At 37.9% G+C, this 15,630-nt stretch overlaps 1 protein-coding gene across 1 annotated transcript in view; it reads left to right on the top strand.

Annotated features, from left to right (window-relative positions):
* The first annotated feature begins 6,020 nt into the window (after positions 1 to 6,020).
* The window catches only part of SPESP1 (sperm equatorial segment protein 1), a 52,101-nt gene continuing 42,491 nt past the window's right edge, over positions 6,021 to 15,630 (top strand). Inside the window, exon 1 of the mRNA XM_077123950.1 lies at positions 6,021 to 6,194. The gene's annotated coding sequence lies outside the window, so the exon portion shown is untranslated. The remainder of the gene's footprint in view (positions 6,195 to 15,630) is intronic.

The raw sequence follows: 15,630 nt of genomic DNA, 5'->3' as shown, positions 1-15,630 counted from the left end.
AAGCTTTATTCAGATTGCTTAAAGATAAGTAAATGTGTAGGTATTAATATCCCTAGAATCCAAAAGATTAAAAAAGCTGAATTTCTAATACTCTTTAAACTCTTTCTGACTTCTTTCTCTGTTTCCTAGCTTAGTAAAACTCTCCCTCTATAATGATAAGATTTACCAAATCCTACTGAAAACTCAATGAGTTTTGCAAAAGAAGTCATTTTTATCATTCATATTTATGAACCTGAATACTCAGATATTTACCAATTTAATTGCAAGTCTCCTGGTAAGGTCACATTGAAATCTAGATGCAAACTAATTGGACAAATCCCTGAAACAACTTTTCAAAATGAAAACTACTAAAACATTTAACCTAGCCAAAGAACTTCATAAAGTCATATCTGAAGTTTTACCCCAAATTAAAGAAAAACGCTTTACAAGGTATGCCAAGTTCAACAAGGCAATGTATGAATATTACAATAGGCTTAAGGAAAAAAGCTGGGGAAAAGAAATCTTCCAAGCTAAAACAGCTACTAACTAAGCCCCAACAAACCTTCTAGGTATCAGCATCCAGAGTGCTTGTATTAGTCAGGGTTCTCTAAAGAAACAGAACTAATAGGCAAGATCTGTAAATATGAGATTTATAAAGGTGTCTCATGCAACTCTGGAAATGGAAGAGTCCAAAATCCATAGGACAGGCTGTGAAATTGACAGCTCCAATGAAGGATCTGGACAAATGCCATAGGAGAGTCTCGCTGGCTGAAGAGGCAGTGGAAGAGTCTCTCTTCTCCCCTAAAAGCTTTCAATCGATTGGATTATCTCATTGTGGGAGGCATGCCTTAGTTGATTGCAAATGTAATCAACCACAGATACAATCAACTGGCTGATGATTTAATATACCAGCCTTCTGGTTTATCAACCAGCCATGAAATATCCTTGTAGCAATGGTCAGGCCAGTGTGTGCCTGACCAGACAACTGGGCATAATCACTTGGTCCAGTTGACACCAGAACCTAACCTAACCCCTTGTTAACTTGGCAGCTATACACATCACCTTAAAGCACACTTAATTTCCAAATAGAACACAATAACAGACATACGTTTTGCCTAACAATACTCAAGTATCCTGTGTACAACCAGAAACACCCTAGAATAAGGGGAAACTCCTAAGGTAACATTCACTCTTAAACTTCATACCCTGTGACTTAAATACTACAACATGAACAATACAACTTATGTCATATGGTAAGAGGAAAACAAGATATTTGCTTATGTACAAATGCAAACAAAACAGGAAGGAAATATTCATACACAGTCCTCATTTCTGTAACTGGTCACATGGTTGTAGTTAATATTTATCACTATCTTCTTCTAATACCCATTTTACGTTCCTTTTACCCTCAGCAAGCACTTCAGCTGGCCATGGTTCTTTGCCGTGAAGTGACCCAGACCTTCATCCCTAAAGTTTCTGGGCCATTGATAGTCCTGCCTGGATTGGGTTGCTGCAGTTTTCCATTGACTTTAAACACAGGGCATGGTAGTACTACAAGACACACTAGGGGATCTCCTGTATTCCAGGAAACCTACTCTTTACCTCCATTGTGTATTTACAGTCCTATTTCCCCATGGTAGGATCAATCACCTCAGATAGAACAGTAATCCCTTTTTGTGCCTGTGGATTCAGTGTTGTGAGAAGCTAAAAGTGGTCAGGTGGTAGTTTTAACTTCCAGTTCAATGGAATCATTGTTGTGTCTCCAGGTAAGAGCACTCCTCCTTTTGGAACTAAGACCTGTAGACCAGCAAAGCTTAAGGTTTCAGGGACAGGAAGCAAAAATTTTCCTAGTGGATCACTAAGGGTGATAGTGAGTGGTGCCACTGACATTTCCACCCCCTGACTCCTGGACCCTGGCTACGGGAGAAACAGCACCATAGAGTGGATGCTGATTCAGAGCATACACGGCCTCCTGGAGAACACTGCCTCAGCCCTGCAAGGTATTGTCACTTAGTTGGCACCATAATTGGGTCTTCAAAAGGCCATTCCATCCTTCTATCAATGCAACTGCCTCTAGATGATGGGGAACATGGAAAGACCAGAGAATACTATGAGTATGTACCCATTCCCACACTTCACTTGCTGTGAAGTGGGTTCCTTGATCAGAAGCAATGCTGTGTGGAATACTATGATGGTGGATAAGACATTCTGTAAGCCCACATATTGTGGTTTTTGTGAAAGCATTACATGTGGGGAATGCAAACCCATATCTGGTGTATGTATTGGAAAGCTAACCCAATACCAATCCAGTACAAATCACTGCCCTTCCATGATGGAAGTGGTGCAATGTAATCAACTGCCACCAGGTAGCAGGCTTTTCACTTCAGAGAATGGTGCCATATCAGGGACTGAGCGTGGGTCTCTGCTGCTGACAGAATGGACACTCAACAATGGCCATAACCATTTACTTTTGTTCTAATATTTCTTCCCTTCTTTTTGCTTTGCGGGCTAATTTGCTGTACTTTCTCAAGTTCCTCCAAAATAAACAGTTAATTCCTCAGTTTTTGCTCTTCTACTTTAATATAAGCAGTAAGGGCAATAAATTCTTTCTTTGCAACTAACTTTGCTGCATCCCATAAATTTTGGTATGTCGTGTTTTCATTTTCATTTGCCTGGAGATATTTACTTACTTCTTTTGTAATTTTTTCCTTGACCTACTGGTTTTTTAAGATTGTGTTGTTCAGCTTCCATATATTTGTTAATTTTCTGGCCTTCTGACTGTTACTGATTTCCAACTCCATTCCATTATGATCTGAGAAACTGCTTTGTGTAATTTCAATTTTCTTAAATTTATGAAGACTTGCTTTGGAACCCAACATGTGATCTATCCTGTAGAAAGATCCATGAGTATTTGACAAAAATATGTATCCTGCTGTTGTGTGATGTAGTGTCTTTTAAATGTCTGTTAAATTTAGTTCGTTTATTACACTATTCAACAGCTGTTTCCCTTTTTTAAAACAAAATTCACATTTTATTTAGATTGGAAAAAACTGTACAAATTGATTTTTTTTCACCAAAAATAAAAGCAATATTTTCTGTATTATTCCTGGATAAACCACAAAACACTGTGATTAATTAGTTGAGGTAATTCCCTTAACTTTCCAATACAAATTCTTAACAACATACTTAAAAGCCCTGCTAATTAAAGGTCAGTTGTGAGCCTTATTTTAACATTTTATAAACTGCATTCCTTCCTTCCACACCTTCTCAAAATCTGTTTCTTCAAAGTACTGATAACTGGCCTGACAACTGGATCCACAGTGGTAATTAATGTTATGTCTAAAATGACTTAATTCCAGAGTGCCACTAACAAAGATCATGCAAAAATGAAATATGGCACTTTTGATGCTATCTTCTGGAAGAACAGAGTGTCTTCAAGACATGACAGTTCAAACAAGGGCCCTTTAAATAGATAGATTATTAATGACTAACGTGTTCAGTGGAGACCTACAGGCAAAGATAATCAGTGATTAAGCAGCTTGCATACACCTCCCAGCTTCTCCTCCAAATGTAAGATGAAAACATATTTTTAAAGTCTCAAGTATTTTCAGTGGTTTCTGAATTACCTATGGGAAGCTTTGACTTAGTTGTATAGAGTTTTATATACGTGTTGATCATTAAATACTAATCATGTTTTATATAAAAATTTATATTAAGCAGAGCCAAGTACTTGACCTCTGATCTGTCAAAGTGTTCCTCAGGTATGTTTTGAGAAGCTTTCAGCCATTTTCATAGTGTTCATTCTCAACCTTCATCATGGGAAGAATACATAACACCTTCAACAAAGCATAAACATTAGGAAAAAACTTGATGTCAGGTAAATGGAAGGCGTCATAAACGGTGAATAGAGGTTCTATATGTTTCCCTCTGTGTTTCCATTTGATTTTCCAACAATGAAGCTCAGCTGAGAGTGTGTCAGGATTGGGTGAATCACATCTGTACATGTTAGCATGGTGTTCCTTCAACATATCAAATTTGACCTGTCTTACAACAGATGGTACCAGAGATAAGCATTTAAAAGCTTTGAGATGCTGTTCTGAAAAATTTATCTTTAAGTTCCCAAATAATATGCTCTACCATTGGAACACTTAGTTTCTCTATAGTAATTCTCAGAGGCTAAGTAAGATTCCAGGTTACCTTGCTGAGCTCTGTGGAGTTTGCCAGGGATTTTCATGTGAATATCAAGTTTGGTTGCCAAATTTGTGGCTTCCTCAAACCAAAATTCATAATAAACTTCAATATTTTCCATCACTTTGTCTAGAGAATGCAGCACTGCTGTCAAGCAGCTAGCTGCAAAGAAGATATCAGAGGTTTGCCCCTGGAGATTCATCCCAAAGATTCCTGTAAGATAGGACATTCTTAAGAACAACAATGGTAACAATGAAATAAAGATCTGTTACTGCACTACAGAGTAGAAATGCTTGATCAGCTACACAGTTATTCCATCTAATATTTGTGTCTTTATGCCATCTAAACATAAAACAAGCACTTGCAGGAGTTCCACTAAAATTTCAAAAGCATCATGCCTGCCTGTCCACTGAGAATGGTAAATTTCCCTCAGTTATTACCCCTTTCTTCATTGCTCTGAAAAAGGACCACGATTACATAGTCAAGTTCTAAAAATAGTTACAGTGATCAATGGAAGAAAGAAGAAACTTCCTCAATCATTCCCAATGCAACAGATACTCCCATAACGGGTACTGAGTTCGCTAACCACATATTTAAGGAACAGGAAGAGCAGAACATATAGATAGCTTGGGGATATTTCTCTGGAAGTCTGGAAGCAACAACTTTGATTTTGGAAGAAAATCCACTTGACACAATGCAAGCCTGTCCATGATTTTTTTTCACCAAAAATAAAAGCAATATTTTCTGTATTATTCCTGGATAAACCACAAAACACTGTGATTAATTAGTTGAGGTAATTCCCTTAACTTTCCAATACAAATTCTTAACAACATACTTAAAAGCCCTGCTAATTAAAGGTCAGTTGTTTCATCCCCACTTCTCAGTTATTGTAGTGAGAAATTTCACAGCCAAAATTTTTGCAACTGCTTCTTAACGGAGGAAGCCTCCACAAACTCCTCTCTCAGGTTATGAAATTCATTCACAAACCTCACCAACACAGGCAGATGCTCTTCCCCGGCTATGTGACCACATCATCAGTGACAATGGAAAAGAAGAGTGAGTTTCTCACTTCCCTGAGAGTTTCTTCCCAAATGCAGCTCTCTGTATCTCTAGCATCTGTTTCTGCCGTATTTTTGAACAGAACAATGTTTTAGCAGCTGTTGTCTCAAAGCACTTTCTCAGAACCTCTTCACCAGAATTTATTTGGTACCACAGAAGTGCTTGAAAGTTATCAGAAGTGAAGAGAACTTCAGGGACTTCATCAGCCTCATGTCCATCCAAAGGTTTGCTTTGTTCCCCATAAGAATCAAAATTTCAAATAAAGATTTTAGGTGTTCTTTGTTTTCCTTCTCTTAAAGGGTTAAGGGTTAGATATTTTCACCCTATTCTTCTGCATTTGTGTTCTGAGCATCGCTGTTGTTTTTGTTTCTGTGTGTTTTTGTTCCTGTTCAGAGATCTCATCAATTTTTCCTGTTTCAGAGTCCTGATTTAATCTTCACTCACTTTGTTTATTCATTTTCTGTCTACTATGTGGATTGTTCAAATGACTGGTAAATCAAATATTGTTGGTGTAGCACTAGCTTGAAGAATTGTCCTATGGCTAGTTCTACAGAGCACAGAGGTCTCAAAGTGTTTGGCACACAACCAATAATGTTTATTTAACTGATCAGGTGTTTTATCTTCCAAGACTGCTCTCCTACAATTCTCCACCCACTTCTGGCATCCGGCCAGATCCCACAGGAAACTGAAGACGGCCAGGTTGGACTGTGTGTTCCTCCGCGTGCAGTTGGGAGCAGCGCAGAAGTTCAGCGTGGTAGCCGGCCTGCGGGTTGGCCCCGTGCTTCCCTCCCCACCCCTTCAGTGCAGCCCGCCAACCCTTCGGGGCCAGGGACAGGAGCCAGTCCAGGCAGCCAGCTCTACAGGGATCTGTTTCCCTTTTCATCCTCTATCTAGATGTCCTATCCAGTGGTGAAGAGGTGTATTGAAGTCTCCAGCTATTTTTTTTCTTATTCCCCACAGTTTTACTTGTAAATACTTGTGTGCACAAGTGTTTGTGTATGACTGTGTTCTGATATCAGCTTCTTAAGTGGTCTTGCTTGCTTTGGCTTTCTCTTATGGCTCCCGTAGACCCATTTGGTTATATATAGGGTGAATGAATGTAATAATCAAGGGATAGTCCGCCAATCTCAGCTTTCGGAGCCACCAGCCTCAGATGGCCACATTTGCTGCTCCAAATGTTTCCTTTTAACTGCCCATGTTTAGGACGGAGACAGAGACTCCAAAGCTGGGCCCTGCTTGAATGTGTCTGGGTTTAATGGGCTGATTTTAATTTTAAATTCCTTCATTTAAATTCCTCCTTAAAGCACGCTTTGAGATAATTACACAGTCCTTTACTGATCTATTAATCAGGCTGGGTTCTGTGTCCACCTCCGATTCCTCACTTCTGCTGGGGTGGTCCAGAGGCCTTGGAAATCACTAGCAGCAAAAGCAGGATGCAGCTGACCCAACTGTCCCTGAGCTGGGACCCAGGAGGGTCTGGGGGTACTGAGTGGCAGGCCCAGAAGGTAGGAGGCCTTTTGATGCCAGATGATTCTGGGCCTTGGTGTTTCCTTCTGAACCTGAAGTCTCCAACTACTATGGTAGAGGTGTCTACTTCTTCCTTCAATGTTGTCAGTGTGTGTCTTGTATTTTAGAGTACTCTGGCTTGGTGTATAAATATTTATGATTGTTTTATCTTCTTAATGAGTTGTACCTTTTATTAATATATAGCGTCCTTCTTTGTCTCTTTTAATTGTTTGACGCTTGAAATCTGTATATTAGTATAGCTATCCCTGATCTTTTCTGATTATTGCTTGCATGAAATATCTTTTTCCAGCCTTTTACTTCCATCCTATTTTTGTCCTTGGGTCTAAATTGAATTTCTTGTAGATAGCATATAGATGGGTCCTGTTTTTTTTTCATTGATTCTACCAGTCTATGCCTTTTTTATTGGGGTGTTTAATTCATTAACTTTTAATGTTATTACTAAAAAGGCAGTACTTTCTTCTACCATTTTGTCTTTTGGGTTTTATGTCTCACTTTTCTTTTACCTTCCTGATAGTCTTCCTTTCTACGCTCTTCTCCAAGCCTGTCTCCTCTATCCTCTCCCATCTGCCTTAGTGCTCCCTTTAATATTTCTTGAAGAGCATTTCTCTTGCTCACAATCTTTCAGTGTCTGTCTGAAAATATTTTAAACTCTCCCTCATTTTTGAAGGACAGTTTGTTGATGCAGAATTTTTGGTTAGGTTATTTTCTCTTCATGTTCTCATTCAGTTTCCTGAGATTCTGCGCATATTTTTCCATTCTTTTCCCTATTTTTCTTTCATGTTTAGGATTTCAGTCCTGTCTGCTCATTCACTAATCCTTTCATCTGCTTCCTCAGATCTGTTGTTGTAGGTCTCCATTATGTTTTTCATTTCTTCCCATAAATTTTGTGCCTTTCATTCCCATAAATTCAGCCATTTGTTTTTTCAGACTTTTGAGTTCTTCTTTGTTTGCCCAATGTCTTCTATATCCTTCATCTCTTTTGCCCATCTTCCCTCAACTATTGATTTCATTTTGAGGTGATTTGTATGTCTGTTCATATGTCCTTAATTAGTTGTTTCAACTCTTGATTCTCATTTGAAATGTTAGTATGTTCCTTTGAATGGGCCATGTCTTTGTTTTTCTTAGAATGACTTCTATTTTTTGTTGGTGTCTAGGCATCTGATTTCCTTGAATAGTTTATTCTGGAGGCTGGTTTCACTCTTTTACCTGGGGTTTTCTTGTTGCTTGTCTTTGTTCACTATCTGTTCTTTGGCATCCAGTTCAACTTATTTTAGACCTCTAGCATAGCTTCTGATTAACTGATCAGAATTTTTCAGCTCTTGTTTTTATGGTTCTTTTCCTGCCTATATGGAACTTGTTTTTAGAGAAGGGTCTGCCAAGATATGCTTGATCTGAATCAGATTTTTCCTGACCAGATAGGCCCAGGTCTCAGGAGGAGGTGTAATCTGTATCAAGTTTCTCTGAGGTTGAAACCCATCATGTTGTCAGACTTTGCTATGAACTCTTGACTCTGTGCTTTTCATATCTTGTCCAACAGGTGGCACTTGTCAGCCTGCTTTTCCCACCACTGTGAAATACTGCGGTGCCTTTTTCAGCAGCCCCTGTCCTTGCCAGGTTCCTGGTTGAGACAGATGCTGAACTAGAAGTTGGGTTTAGGCTGCTTCTGTTTTCTAGCCCCTGCGGCCTGAATTCCATGAAGGAGGGACAACACTTGAGCTGGGCCCTGCCCCTCCTTTTCTTGGTGCATATATACCCTTACAGAATTATCTCCCCAACTTGACTCATTATTTTGTCCCTTAGATCTGTCTTAACTCAGTCCTTGTCTGTGACAATTTAAAATGCCTGTGGCTTTCTCTAATGAGCTATATCGTATAGTTTAAAAAGAAAACAAAAAGAAGAAATCCCATTTCAGAGCCAGTTCTCCAGCTTACCAATGAAGAGCTGGAGCTGTTAACAGGCTCTACGTGCCCTCTTTTGCAGTGCTCAGAGTTCAGCCAACTCCAAAATCCCCCTAATCACTTCTATTTTATTTCATTTTATTTTTTGTCTGTCAGCTCTGCCTCTTCTCTGCCAGGATTAAAACCACAATTGGAGCTTCGCTGAGTTACCTTCCCTTGCTTCCAATAGAAACTACTTAAAGAAATACCCTTTAGGGAATCATGTTCTTCACCTAACGAGTTATTTTGTCTCTCAGACAGATTAATTGCACCCTTGCCTGGGACAGTGCTGAAGCCAAGAATGGCCTCCTGGGCTCTTAGGAAGCTTTAGAAAAAGAAAAAAAGGAGAGAAAGAAAACAATCCTTTTCAAAACCAGCCACAGCCCCCTAGGGTTTGCAAATCAAGAGCCAGAGTTTATATGTGTCTCTACATGCCCTTTTTATCTTGGGACCCAGCCCTTTTCCAGTTTTTGAGCTCTTTTCTTCTTTCTCTATCATTCTCAACCCTTCCTTCCATGCCTACCCCCAGCTTATCCATACTTGGAGTTTCTATTCAGCTGTCCAAATTTGTTAATTAGTTCTGCAATTGAGGCTTAGTTAGACTATCTTCCTTGGTCTCAGTAGAGACGGGTTCTTTTTCCTTTGGAGAACCAACTCAAAGATGGCCTGCCATGCCACTGGAGGAGAAACAACAGCCTCCATGGCTTGGGAAAAATATAATTCTGTGTAGGATCTTGCCATTCCACCTGTTCCAGACTGGTGTCTGATGTGTGTCCGGTCACTGAATTCCCCCAAACATTTGTTCCAGACAGTTCCTGCTATTTATTAGCAGTCCTGGAGGATGAACTGAATTCTGAACCTCACAACACTGCCGTCTTGTCCCATTGCCTGAATGTATGCCTTTAAAGTTATGCATGATTTTAGAATATTATGAAAACAAATGACTTTAACTTTCAGTGAAGGAGGAAAAAATGAAAGAATGCTAGTTGACTTTTTAAGCCTGCACTTAATCATAGTTTTAAACCAGTTCTCCCTACCAGCATCCAGAAAACTCTTTCAGAATTTATTCCTAATTTATGTCATGGGAATACCAATAAAAGAGTAAACTGAAGAAAGCAATATTTCTGAAAACTGTCACCTAAAATAGCTATGCCCTCTAAACTATCAATTGTAAATGTAATACAAAGATAGACCGGATAGACTTATTTTACTTGGGTATGTGTGCCCTAATTTTTTTTTAAGTTCAGAATGGAATGCACAGTTTCTGAAAACCAAGGTGCAGAATAAGTTTAATAATCTAAGCTGCATGCATAGGAGTAGAACTAAAAGGAAGTTATTGCTCAAAGCAAAGTGATAGGAAAACAGTTTATATACTTGCTTAGAACAAGGAAAGGAAGAATGGGGAAGAGGAGGCATGGAGAACATGAGATTTGTGAGTTGTCTTGGGCAAAGCATCCTTCCATACCATAAATCTGCAAAAGAAGCCCAGGTAGAATGTTTGTGAGGGAAAGGGCTTATTTGGTAAAGATAATCAGGCTTTTACCATCATAAAAAACCTGATCCTATATAGTTAGTTCTGGCTGATTCTGCATCAAACAGGGAAACAAGTCTCTTTTTGATGAGACCGTGAGTTTATTGAAGATGCATTAATAAAGAACTGGAGGAAAAAAAATCTAAGACCAGTTCAGTGTGAGAAAGGTGATTTGAGCTTTTATAGCTCAAACAGACAAATGGATGGCAAGAGTCCAGAAGAAAGCAGAAAAAAAATAAGTGTGTTAGTTTGCAAGCTGCCAGAATGTGATATACCAGAACTGAAATGGCTTTTAAAATGAGGAATTTAATAAGTTACAAGTTTACAATTTTAAGGAAGTGAAAGTGTCCAAATTAAGGTACCAACAAGAGACTACCTTAATTCAAGGAAGGTCCATGGATTAGGAGCGCCTTTGTCAGTTGGGAAGTCATGTGGTAGGCATCTGCTGGTCTCTTCTTCCTGGGCTCCACTGCTTTCAGTATCTGTCCACGTGGTGGTTCCTCACTTTGTTTCTCTGAGGCTTGCTTTCATCTCTTGGTTTCTCCAAAATGTTTCCTTTTTAAAAGTATTCCGGTAAACTAATCAAGCCCCACCTGGAATGGGTGGAGTCACATCTCCACCTAATCAAAAATAAATACCCACAATTGGGTGTGTCACATCTCCATGGAGATAACTTAATCAAAAATGCCAATCTACAGTATGAAATCAGGTTTAAGAGAAATGGTTGCTCCCACAAGAATGGATCAGGATTAAAACATGGCTTTTTAAGGTGCATAATCCTTTCAAACCAGCACACTAAGTAAAATCTTAGAATTCATTAAAATTGGGTATTGGTCACCTGCTTCCTTTTGTTTGATCAGCATATTCTGTTATTTTGATGGCCCTTATCTCTTCATTGACCATTTAGGCTTTTGATCTTGTCCTTCAAAGGGAGTATGGTGGGAACATTAACCCATATTGCATTTCATCCTGCTTTGGGTATTATCTCTGCAAGCAGAGCTTCAGTAAGATATCAATAATGTAACCAGAAATAGAGAATGAACTTTTGAGGTCACAGCAAGCAATGCTAATAAGGGCTTTCAGGTTGAAGTGAATAAAAGTTAGTTGGGTGATTTGATTATAACAAGCATTTCTAGTTATCAAAGCAGTTTCTGGCTGAAGGATTGTATTGGACATTTTTCTAACCATCCAGCTATCATCAGCATGATTGTCTATCATAGTTCCTCCTTTTCCATAGAGGCAGAGCTCTAAATTAGCACTGAAAGAGATCTTTGGCAGGTCAGCCTGCTTTAGTTAGTGTTTGTTTCTTCTTTGTAGTTTCCTGTGTAAAATGGAAGTTTAAATTTTAGTAAAGCTATTTACCAATCCAAATTCACAACTTACACAGCTTTACTGATAAAATAAGCTAGAATTATACGTATTAGGTCTTTAAGATGATGAAAAATGTAAATCTGTGTTTAACAAACTTATTATTTTTAAAACTTTATTTTAAAAATAATTGTGTTTTATAAAATATTTGAAGACAGTTTCAAAGATCATTTTAGTAACTTAAGGTAATCAGGTATGTGAAGTGTGCAGATATAAAAGGAAAAGAATGTAGTTCTGTCTTACAATAAAATGACTGTTTTTCACAGAATGACAAGTAAGGATATATAAGACAAAGCCTGGGTGCACATGAAAAGTTGTGGAAGGTTTATTGAAATGAAATGTTTTTGACATGGTTGATGCTGAAAAAACCAAAAACAATAGTTTTCTTTTGTTATACAGTCTGGTCTCAATATAATGTAGAATCAGGAGAGACATGATCTGAGAGTGGCTTTATAGAAAAGAACACTCTATTTTGGTTATAATTGCTCTGCAAGAGAATAGAAATAGGATGAGATGATGTATGTTCAACCCTTTATTTGCCTCTCCCAACAATCAAGGTTGAGAGGAAAATGTAAAATTGTACCTGTAAAGTTTAGCAGAGAAAGGAAAAATGCCCTCACTGATTCAAATCTAGAGAATCTAACAGAACCTTTATTACCCCATCTGCTCCACCTCTACTCTATACCTGAGGGGCCAGTAGATCAGGAAAGGAGGAAGGCCAAACTGAGCTAATATTCAAGCACACCAGAAAAGGATGAAACATATGGTTCAAATCAGGGAGTTTTATATTTCTATGTTTCTTTTTCTTGTGCATCTAACTTTTTGTTTGCGTTCATTAGGGCAATGTGTTTTTTCCTACCTCTGGATGTATAAAAGAGCTGCATTTGAAGTGCTTATAGGTAAATAAGCATATATGTATATATTCCAGGAGTCCCAAAAAAAATTAAGAAAGGAAAAACCCTTTAGGTACCAGTGTTCAAAACCTTAGTAACCAATCTCTGTAAACAAACCTAAACATTAGAAAGAAACCACCCTTGGAATTTCCCTAAGGTAGCTGAGGGCTGCCTAGGGAAATGGCAAGGACTTTTCCAATTGTCTAAGACACAGCTTTAGGCAAAATAGATCCAACAATTGGAAACAAGAAAAAGGCATACAGACACTGAAGAAATAAAAGAAAATAATAAGAGTATACTATGAACAACTATATGCCAAAAAACTAGGCAACTTAGATGAAATGGACAAATGGAAGCAAATGAACACGCTACACTGACATCAAAAGAAATAGAAGATCTCAATAAATCAATCATGAGTCAAGAGGTTCAGTCATCAAAATTCTTCCTACAAAGAAAAGGCCAGGGTGAGATGGCATCATAGGGGAATTTTATCAAACATTCCAAAAAGAACTAACACCAATCCTGCTCAAACTTTTCCAAAAAAATGTTTGAAGAAAAAGGAATACTACCTAACTCATTTTATGAAGCTAGCAACACTTGAATACCAAAACCGAAAAAAGATGCTGTGAGGAAAACTACAGGCCAATCTCCCTCATGAGCATAGATGCAAAAATTCTCAAAAAATACTAGCAAATCTAATCCAACAACACATTAAAAGAACTATACACCACGACCAAGTGGGATTTATACCAGGAATGCAAGGATGATTCAACACAAGAAAATAAACTAATGTAATACAACATATTAACAAAACAAAAAGGAAAAAATCACATGATCATCTTGATTGATGCTGAAAAAGCATTCAACAAAATTCAACATCCTTTTCTGATAAAAACACTTCAGGTAGGAATCAAAGGTAACTTCCTCAATATGATAAAGGGAATATAGGAAAAACTGATAGCCAGCATTGTACTCAATGGAGAGAGACTGGAAGCTTTCTCCCTAAGATTGGGAACAAGACAATGATGTCCTCTGTCACCACTATTATTCAACATTGTGCTAGAAGTTCTAGCTAGAGCAATCAGGTGGAAAAAGAGATAAAAGGCATCCCAATTGGAAAGGAAGGAGTAAAACTTTCACTATTTGCAGATGGCATGATACTATACGTGGAAAATCCTGAGGAATCTATAACAAAATTACTTGAGCTAATAAATTCAGCAAGGTGGCGGGATATAAAATTAATGTGCAAAAATCAGTACTATTTCTGTACAAAAGCAATGACCTAACCAAGGTATCAATTAAGGAAAAAATTCCATTCAAAATGGCACCTAAAAGAATCAAGTATGTAGGAATGAATTTAAGTAGGGATATAAAGAACTTGTACACAGAAAGCCACATAACATTTCTAAAAAGAAACAAAGGAGATCTAAATAGCTGGAAAGACATTCTATGCTCATGGACAGAAAGGTTAAATACAGTTAAAATGTCAATTCTTCTCAAATTGATCTACAGATTCAACACAGTACCAATCAAAATTCCAACGAACTACTTTGAAGACTTGGAAAAAAGAAGACTGGATAAACAAAACGTAGTATATACCTATGATGAAATATTATGCAGCAGTAAGATGAAATGATGTCCTGTAGCATATGACAACATGGATGTGCCCTGAGAGCACAATACTGAGTGAAATAAGCCAGACACAAAAAGACAGATACTGTGCGATTTCATTATTATAACCTTGGTAAATGTAAACTCAGAGGTTTATAATAAAGAATTAGGGGGCCCAGAGACACACAAAAGCTAGAGATGGGTGAATGGTTAGCTAAGGAGGTTGAACTTAAAGGTAAGAGAATGAATAGAAGTGAAGGCAGTTCTTTAGCAGGTCTATAAGTAATACTGTCATATTGAAGGTGAACATGATTGAAAGGGGTTGTATAGAGTTATGTATTCCACCCATTGTTATGAGAAATATAAATAAGTTCTTGCATGAACTACTTCAAAGGTGTGAATCTTGTACAAAGAGTCAATAATAGACAGATGGGGGAAACTACTATTGCATGCTATGGTCGATATTTAAGAGGAAGATATCAACAGCACCACAACAATAATGGTACATGGGGTAAATAATATAGGGGGAGGGAAAGAGCTAAGGCATGTTTGGATTTGCTGTTTGGTGAAGGTGTGTTTATCTTTGGAGCAATGAGAGTTGTTTAAAACTGAGAGTATTGATGATTGTACAACTAAGTGCGGATAATGTGAGCCATAGGTTGTTTATTTGGGCATTATCCATGATACCCAATAGATTGAGGTGGCTGAAGGATATATTGACTGAGAAGCAGAAAGGCAACTCTGATGTCTACAGATGATGGACTATTGTGCAGCTACAGAAAAGAACAGTCATGAGGCATGCAACGAAGTGAATGAACCTGGGGGACATTAAGTGGTGCAAAATAAGCCATAAATAAAAGAACAAATATTGTAGAGTCTCTTTTAGAAAATACCTATATGAAAATTGGGGCCTAGACTGTAAGATCTTCTAGCAGTCACATTTAGTCTAGGGTTGTTTGTGTTATTTCTAGATTTTGATGCTGTTGTATATATGTATAACCTGCTATCTACCTGGACCTATGGTTAACTGTGTGGCACCTAAGACAGAGTAGGAGATCTACAGGTCTGAAAGTCAACATTGCCTCATAAACAACTGCTAAAAAAATACAAAATAGAGATCAGGCTTAATTTGAGATAAGAACAAATCCAATTAGGTTGGGACTAAGGTGAATCAGAATACAGGGCTAAGTTTTACATTGTCTGTATTTTACTGCTTCACTACTCTATAAAACCAAAGGAAGATAATTTTCTTTTCCCAAAACCTAAATTTTCTGTAGCATATAATTTAACTTAACCTCTTTGAATAGCTCATTTAAACAATCTATACATATGGATTCCCAGAATGGGAATGAGGGCTTGTAATTATGTATAGCTTAAGTGAATACCAAGATACATCCTTGAGTATGTTGGGAAGTTAATTAAGTATTTGTGAAGTCCCTCGAGGGATGGGAGAAAATATATGGAACTATTAAGCTTTACCACTGGGGAAACCCCCTGAAACTCTTTAAAATGTTAGGGACCCCCAAGTCAATAGGCC

This window comes from Tamandua tetradactyla, chromosome 12, assembly GCF_023851605.1.
Source record: "Tamandua tetradactyla isolate mTamTet1 chromosome 12, mTamTet1.pri, whole genome shotgun sequence".
NCBI classification, from domain to species: domain Eukaryota; kingdom Metazoa; phylum Chordata; class Mammalia; order Pilosa; family Myrmecophagidae; genus Tamandua; species Tamandua tetradactyla.
The sequence above is the reverse complement of the archived record's forward strand: the minus strand, read 5'-3'. Positions and strand labels throughout refer to the sequence as shown.